Here is a 7,264-nt window from a genome sequence, read left to right as displayed (position 1 = left end):
AAGTTTGCCTTCTATTAATTTAGTTATTTTAACTACTTCAGATATATCCTTCTTTGTGTCGCTGAATTTATTATCCAGACTTTCCATTCTATTGACAACCGCCTCCATCTGCTTGGTTAAGTCTGCCTTCAATTGATTTAAAGCATCTAAATAGCTGGCTTGCATATCTTTCACCACATCTTGTGATAAGGCAGCACCTACAGCCTTTGGCTGCCCAGGCGAGAATTTTGTTTTCACTGGTTGGGACATTATATTCATCTACCACCCAAAGCAACCCAAAGCAACAATTTCACAGTATCATAACACCATGAAAAAAAAAAGACAAAGACGTAAGTCAAAAAAACACAGCTGACCCACCAGCTGCCCAAATCTCAGAGCTTGAAGGTAATCACTGTCAATTATCACTTCATCAATTGTCAATGCAAAGAATAACTCCGCCCACTGATATTAGAAACCTGAGTCAAGGGCTGCAAATTAAGCCAGCGATGTGAGTCTTAATGTGCATTGAACATTAATGGTTTGCTTAAGAATCCGATCTTAGTCCAGTTAGATTTCACAGTCCGTTCTTGTCTGATGGCACAGCAGAAAACCATATAAAATATAACCGCGTTGATTTGAAACAAAAACTTGTCTTGCCTACTTTCCAGTTATGATGTCTCACTTCCTGTTCTTTAAACAGCAGCGCTCCGCTTTTGTCCGCCGCGTTGAAAAACTTCTCTGGACGGCCCGCCCAGTATCTGCTTCTCCCCCTGCTCTCCGCAACGTCGACACGCCCGGCAACGTCTCTGCCCGGTCACGCCCACACTTCTCTTCCCTCGCCAGTACTTCCAGTTAACCTTTTCTTGACCGGGTATTTTCCCAGAAAAAGCTACGTAGAGAGCCTCTTACTCCCCTCCAATTGATAATCCAGAATGGAAAAGGAAAGAAAACCCTTCGTATTGTTGACTTGCCTCTCCAGAAGGAGAGGAAAAAAAAAAGGCAAATATCAAATAAACACTTGAACTTTTCTTTCTAGCCGTCCTGCTGCCGCGTAGCAATGCGAACTCGTTTACTCTCTCCCCCAACCAGGGAGGAGCCAGGAAAGAAAAAACGCTGAGCAGTTAGGAGGATAGCAAATAAACAACAACAACAAAAAGCTTCTTTTCGCCTCTGTAGTCCACCACCGCCAACCACAGCCCACCTCAAGAATCCGGTGGCTGGAACTTTTTCGTCCATAGACGCCTTCAGCCGCGGTGCATAAGACTAAGGGTAAACACTTGGAGATTGCCCTGACCGGCTCCCCACTATTCCCCTTGCTCTCTAGCGCACTTTACCTCCCTCGACTGGAGGTTGTGCGGACCCGAAGGCCCCCCAACAGGCTGAATTCGCAGTTCGTCGCGAGGAGCTCACTCGAGACGCAACTGCACCGTCCCGCCGGAAACCGGAAACCTATGACAAAACGCCTAGGTGGATATCCCCAATGGAGGCATCTATTCGTCCACAACTGTGGTCTCCCGAAAAATCTCTAAGATATTCGGATTTATTAGATGAGAAGAATAAAATGAGGAGGAAGGATGACTTAGAACAAAGTGGAATTACTCTGGATTGGTGGGTAATGACCCAAATTATGGCTAAATATAATTGTGATAAAATTGTTGGGTTCACGAGAACAAATTTTGATTTTGACAAGTTAATAACAGATAAGACTGGGAAAACGATAAAGAAGGTTTATAATTATTTACTACAAATAAAATTGGAGGACGAATCGGTTAAAAACGTAATGGTGAAATGGTCATCAAATTTAAAATACAATATAACGTTGGAACAATGGGCAATGTTATGGCGGAATAATTTTAAGATCATAAAACCGGTTAATTACCGGGAGAATTTCTTCAAACTCTTTCACAGGTGGCATATTACACCGGTTTTAATAAACAAAATTAATCACGACTTCCCACCTAATTGTTGGAAATGCGGAGTGAAGATTGGAACCTACTATCATCTATGGTGGACATGTAAGGTGTCCAAAAAATACTGGAAAGGTATTCATAGAATTTTGACTGAAATTTTGAAGATTAATTTTCCGCTTAAACCGGAGTTTATGTTATTGTCCTTAGTACGTGGGATGGTTCCCAGAGAGGATGAATTCATTGTAGTTTACATTGTAACGGCGGCTAGAATGTTATTGGCTCAAAATTGGAAATCTAAAACATCCCCCAAAAGGGAAGAATTAATTTACAAAATTATGCAGTTAATGGAAACGGACATATTGGTTAACACAATACATGGAAAATTGAAGGAGGACGCAATAAAAAAATGGGAAAAGGTATATATATGGCTAGAGAAAAATTAAAAATAGGTTAGGATAAAAGATTATAATACTTTATATTCTGTATATTGGATAACGGTAGTACTGTTTAAATTAAAGTTATAATATAACATAATAATATATTGTTTAAATTAAAGTTATAACAAGTTGAATATTGGGAATTTTATGCCACAGTCATACCTTAACTGGGATGAAGGAAGGGTGTTATGGGATAATGTTTATCCTATAAATTCTGTTACAGGGGTTGAATAAGTAGTTTATGATTTGAGGATATTTAAGGAGGTATGTACTTTATTATTTTGTCGTATGTGTAATGTAAATTTGTTTGTGGTATCATTGTTTTGGTTTTTTATGTATTGCAATGGATGAATAAAATTATTGAAACTAAAAAAAAAAAAAAAAAAAAAAAAAAAAAAAGAAGTACTTCCTTTATCAGTTCTAACCCGACCGCTCAGCAATTTCATTGAATGCCCACGAGTTCTTGTACGGTGAGAAAGGGAAAAAAGTCTCTGCCTTCTCTATCCCCTGCATAATCTTGTAAACCTCTATCATGTCACCCCTCAGTTGACGTTAATTATATGCTATAATATCTTTTTTGAGGTGCGGCGACCAGAATCGCACACAGTATTCCAAATGAGGCCGCACCATCGATTTATACAGGGGCATTATGATACTGGCTGATTTGTTTTCAATTCCCTTCCTAATAATTCCCAGCATGGCGTTGGCCTTTTTTATTGCAATCGCACAGTGTCGACATTTTCAGTGAGTTGGGCTTATACTCCAAAAATCTTGTTGGTCTCTGCAGTAATCATAGACTCAAATCTAGCTCCATCGACTACTGTTTCAGGGGGTAGCCATGTTAGTCCACAGTAGAAGAGCAAGGCTCGAGTTCAGTAGCAGCTCGGAGACCAGGAAGATTTTCAGATACGATCTGACAAAGAGAGCTTTGACTCTTGAAAGCTTCCAACCTGAAAATCACGTTGGTCTCTAAGGCGCGACCGAAGTCAAATCCAGTTCCTTTGACTACTGTACACTTGATGAGCGGCTGGCTTCCCTTAAAAAGCAGTAGACTCATCGCATCGCGTCTGTGATAGCTCACCCACATGGATGAGCACTTAATACCAACCTCATGTAAAACAGGCGTTGGGATTGTATCTGTTCCCGCCCAACCTGTTTGTGAAACACTTTGCAGAGTACCTCCGTCGGGCTCACTCCCTGGCACCTGGTTGTGCATGCAATTAAAAGAAACAAACAACCATACGTGCTTCACAGATGCACAGAGGAACTGTCAAGTATATCGCCTAAAACTGTAGCGCATACAGCAGCCTCTTGGGACCACCTCGTGCATCACAAGATTACTTTTTAAAAATTTGCATCATTTATAATCCACCTTTCCCCCAGGGACATCTGACAGCAATGCTGATTCCGTGAATTAGGCAGCTCATGAGAAGGTCAGGAAGGGGGTGTGGGGGGGGGGAGGGGGAGGTATTTGTGAAGTCCCTGCATTGTGCAGGGGGTTGGACTAGAACAGTGGTCCCCAACCTTTTTGGCACCAGGGATTAGTTTTGTGGAAGACAATTTTTCCATGGATGGGGGGCAGGGGACACACAATGGTTTCAGGATGATACAACTGTGCACTTTAGTTTGGTGTGGTGATTAAGTGTGCGGACTCTTATCTGGGAGAACCGGGTTTGATTCCCCGCTCTTCCACCTGCAGCTGCTGGAATGGCCTTGGGTCAGCCATAGCTCTCGTAGAAGTTGTCCTTGAAAGGGCAGCTTCCGTCAGAGCTCTCTCAGCCCACCTACCTCACAGGGTGTCTGTTGTGGGGGAGGAAGGTAAAGGAGATTGTGAGCAGCTCTGAAACTCTGAGATTCAGAGTGGAGCGCAGGATATAAATCCAATGTCTTCTTTTTATTATTACTTGCTGTTCTACATTGTAATATATGAAATAATTATCCAGCTCATGGCCCAGTTGCTAACAGACCACAGACCGGTACCAATACACGGACTTAGGGTTGGGGACCCCTGGACTAGAAGACCCTGGAGGTACCTTCCAACTCTATGATTCTATGACTCAAGAAAGATTACACACAGGCTTTTTTTGTAGCAGGAAATCTATTGCATATTAGACCACACACCCCTGATGTAGCCAATCCTCCCGGAGCTTACAGTAGGCCCTGTAGTAAGAACCCTGTAAGCTCTTGGAGGATTGGCTATATCGGGGGGGGGGGAGGCTAATACACAAAGGAGTTCCTACTACAAAAAAAGCCCCAATTACACGTAAGTCAGTAAAATCAACTGGAGGGACGGTGGCTCAGTGGTAGAGAATCTGCTTGGTAAGCAGAAGGTCCCAGGTTCAATCCCTGGCATCTCCAACTAAAAAGGGTCCAGGCAAGTAGGTGTGAAAAACCTTAGCTTGAGACCCTGGAGAGCCACTGCCAGTCTGAGTAGACAAGACTGACTTTGATGGACCAAGTGTCTGATTCAGTATAAGGCAGCTTCATAGGATAGGACATCCCATGAATGATGCTGGACATCTCGTAAATAATGCTAGCAGATACTGGTATGTAGGAATCAGCATGTGACTTAATGGTAATTAATACTGATTGTAATTAATAATGGACGTTAGTTAGTTAGATTCATGGAGGATAGGCCTATCAGCGGCTACTAGCCAAGGATACTAAAAGAAACCTTCACATTGGTAGTCAACCTCTGAATCTTGGTGCCAGGAGCAAGGCTTTTTATTTGTAGCAGGAACTCCTTTGCCTATTAGGCCACACCCACTGATGTAGCCAATCCTCCAAGAGCTTACAGGGCTCTTAGTACAGGAGGATTGGCTACATCAGGGGTGCGTGGCCTAATATGCAAAGGAGTTCCTGCTACAAAAAAAGTCCTGGTCAGGAGGCAACATCAGGAGAAGGCCTCGACCTCTATGCCCTAGTTGGCCACTGTGTGAGACAGAACGTTGAACTAGATGGACCACTCGTGTGATCCAGCAGAGCTCCTGAACAAATCTAGTTTGCGGTGTGTCTCTCAGAGTTACTGCATGCCACATATACTTGACACATTTTCCTAGTTACCAACCTCCCGGTGAGACCTGGAAATCTCCCAGAACTACAGCTGATTTCTAGGTGACAGAGATCCATTCCCTTTGAGAAAATGGCAGCTTTGAAAAGTGCACTCTGACATTTGACCGTGCTGAGGTTCCTCTGCTTGCTGCACCCCCAAATCTCCAGGAATTTCTGAATCTGGGATTAGCAATCCTATCAGCACTCACTCTGAGGATGTTTTCTCTCTAGAGCACTTTCCCCTTCACTAATCTTTAGGATTCTTCCAAAGTCATTTCCAATTACAGCACTAATCTATTTGAACCCCAGCTCTTGCCAAGCATCAATGAAATCAAGCCTCAAAACCATGACTTGCATTTGAAGACTTAATCCTACAAACATTTCATCTCCACTCAGACATAACCTACCAACCCCTGAGGATAGATTTTGGCCTTGTGTTAAGCTGTTTTCACTTTCAAAATCTAGTGAAGCAACCACCAGAAACAAGGACTTTTCTGTAGTGGTACCATGCATTACTCTGTACAGACATGCTTGATGCTGAACATGCTGCTGTTGTTGTTTAGTCACACCGTTGAGTCCGACTCTGCGATCCCATGGACCATGTCATGCCAGGCCCTTCTGTCTTCCACGGTCCTCCTAAATTCACTCAAATTCATGTTCGCTGCATCAATAATACTAACATCTCATCCTTTGCTGTCCCCTTCTTTTACCTTGTATGACTATACAAGTTTTTAAATGCCAGGAAATGACACTTTTATTCTTCCAGAACTCTCAATCTTCTTCTCCTTACAGTTTTATCAATTTTTAAAATTACGTTTGTACTGCTTTTATCCTACAGTTCTTTAAACAGGTCTTCCTGGATTGATGCTAGCTGTTAGGATTTCAACAGCTTGCCAAGTTTATATCCTTTTGTCTTTTCTGTTGCTAGAGTTCTTAATGCTTTAAGTTGCCTCACAGATATTTAAACGGAAGGGCAAGGTAATAAATATTTTAAACGATTTGACAACAGAACAAAATTTGAGTCCAGTGGACAGCATCAATCACTGAGGAGAATGAGGGTGGGGTCCCCAAAGCTCTATAGTGAGACCCATGCCAATATTTATTTGCATTGCACCAATACACATAGCACATGCAAAACCTACTAATTCATATTGAAATCTGTGTGAAAGGGAGGAGCTGCCAAGTTCACTAATAAAGCCAAATTACTCAAGATGGCAAAGCCGGATCCCAAGAATGGAATCTCCAAAATACCTTGACTGGACAACAGCATGACAGCTGAGATTCAGTGCACATAACAAAGTGATATGTTGGTACACAAAATAAATATAGAAACCCCCCAGAAACAATGACATCAAACTGTCTAAATTAGCAGTAAGCACTCAAGAAAAATTTGGGCTTATATAAAGCTACAACCAGGCATCTATTAGGCGTTTGCTACAATTTTTATCCAGTTGCATGCTAAAATTCTTATGCTAAAAAGGAATGTTCTAAAGATGGCAATGCAGGCTACAGATTCAAAGCATATTTTCACGAAGCAAGCGTCACTAAATTCAACTGAATAACATTTCCAAGTTTATTGGTACCTTAAAGGGTTGCTCCAAACTCACCCCTACTTATTGCTTCAAAGCTGTTTGACCAAATAAAGATTAAACAGACCCAGTGTAGCATACAGGTCGGAATGTAAAACTAGAGCTGGAAGACCCAGGCTTGAAGCCCCCCCTTTGGAAGCTGTTGGGCCATCCTGGGCCGGTCACACACACTCGGTCTAACTTTCCTTACAGGGTTGTTGTGAGAATAAAATGCATAAAAGGATAACAATGTAATAAACTGCTTTGGAATCCCACTGCAGACAAAGGAGAGCCAGTTTGGAGCAGACAGGTTAAAACG

Source organism: Heteronotia binoei, chromosome 9 (genome assembly GCF_032191835.1).
Source record: "Heteronotia binoei isolate CCM8104 ecotype False Entrance Well chromosome 9, APGP_CSIRO_Hbin_v1, whole genome shotgun sequence".
Classification (NCBI taxonomy): domain Eukaryota; kingdom Metazoa; phylum Chordata; class Lepidosauria; order Squamata; family Gekkonidae; genus Heteronotia; species Heteronotia binoei.
The sequence above is the reverse complement of the archived record's forward strand: the minus strand, read 5'-3'. Positions refer to the sequence as shown.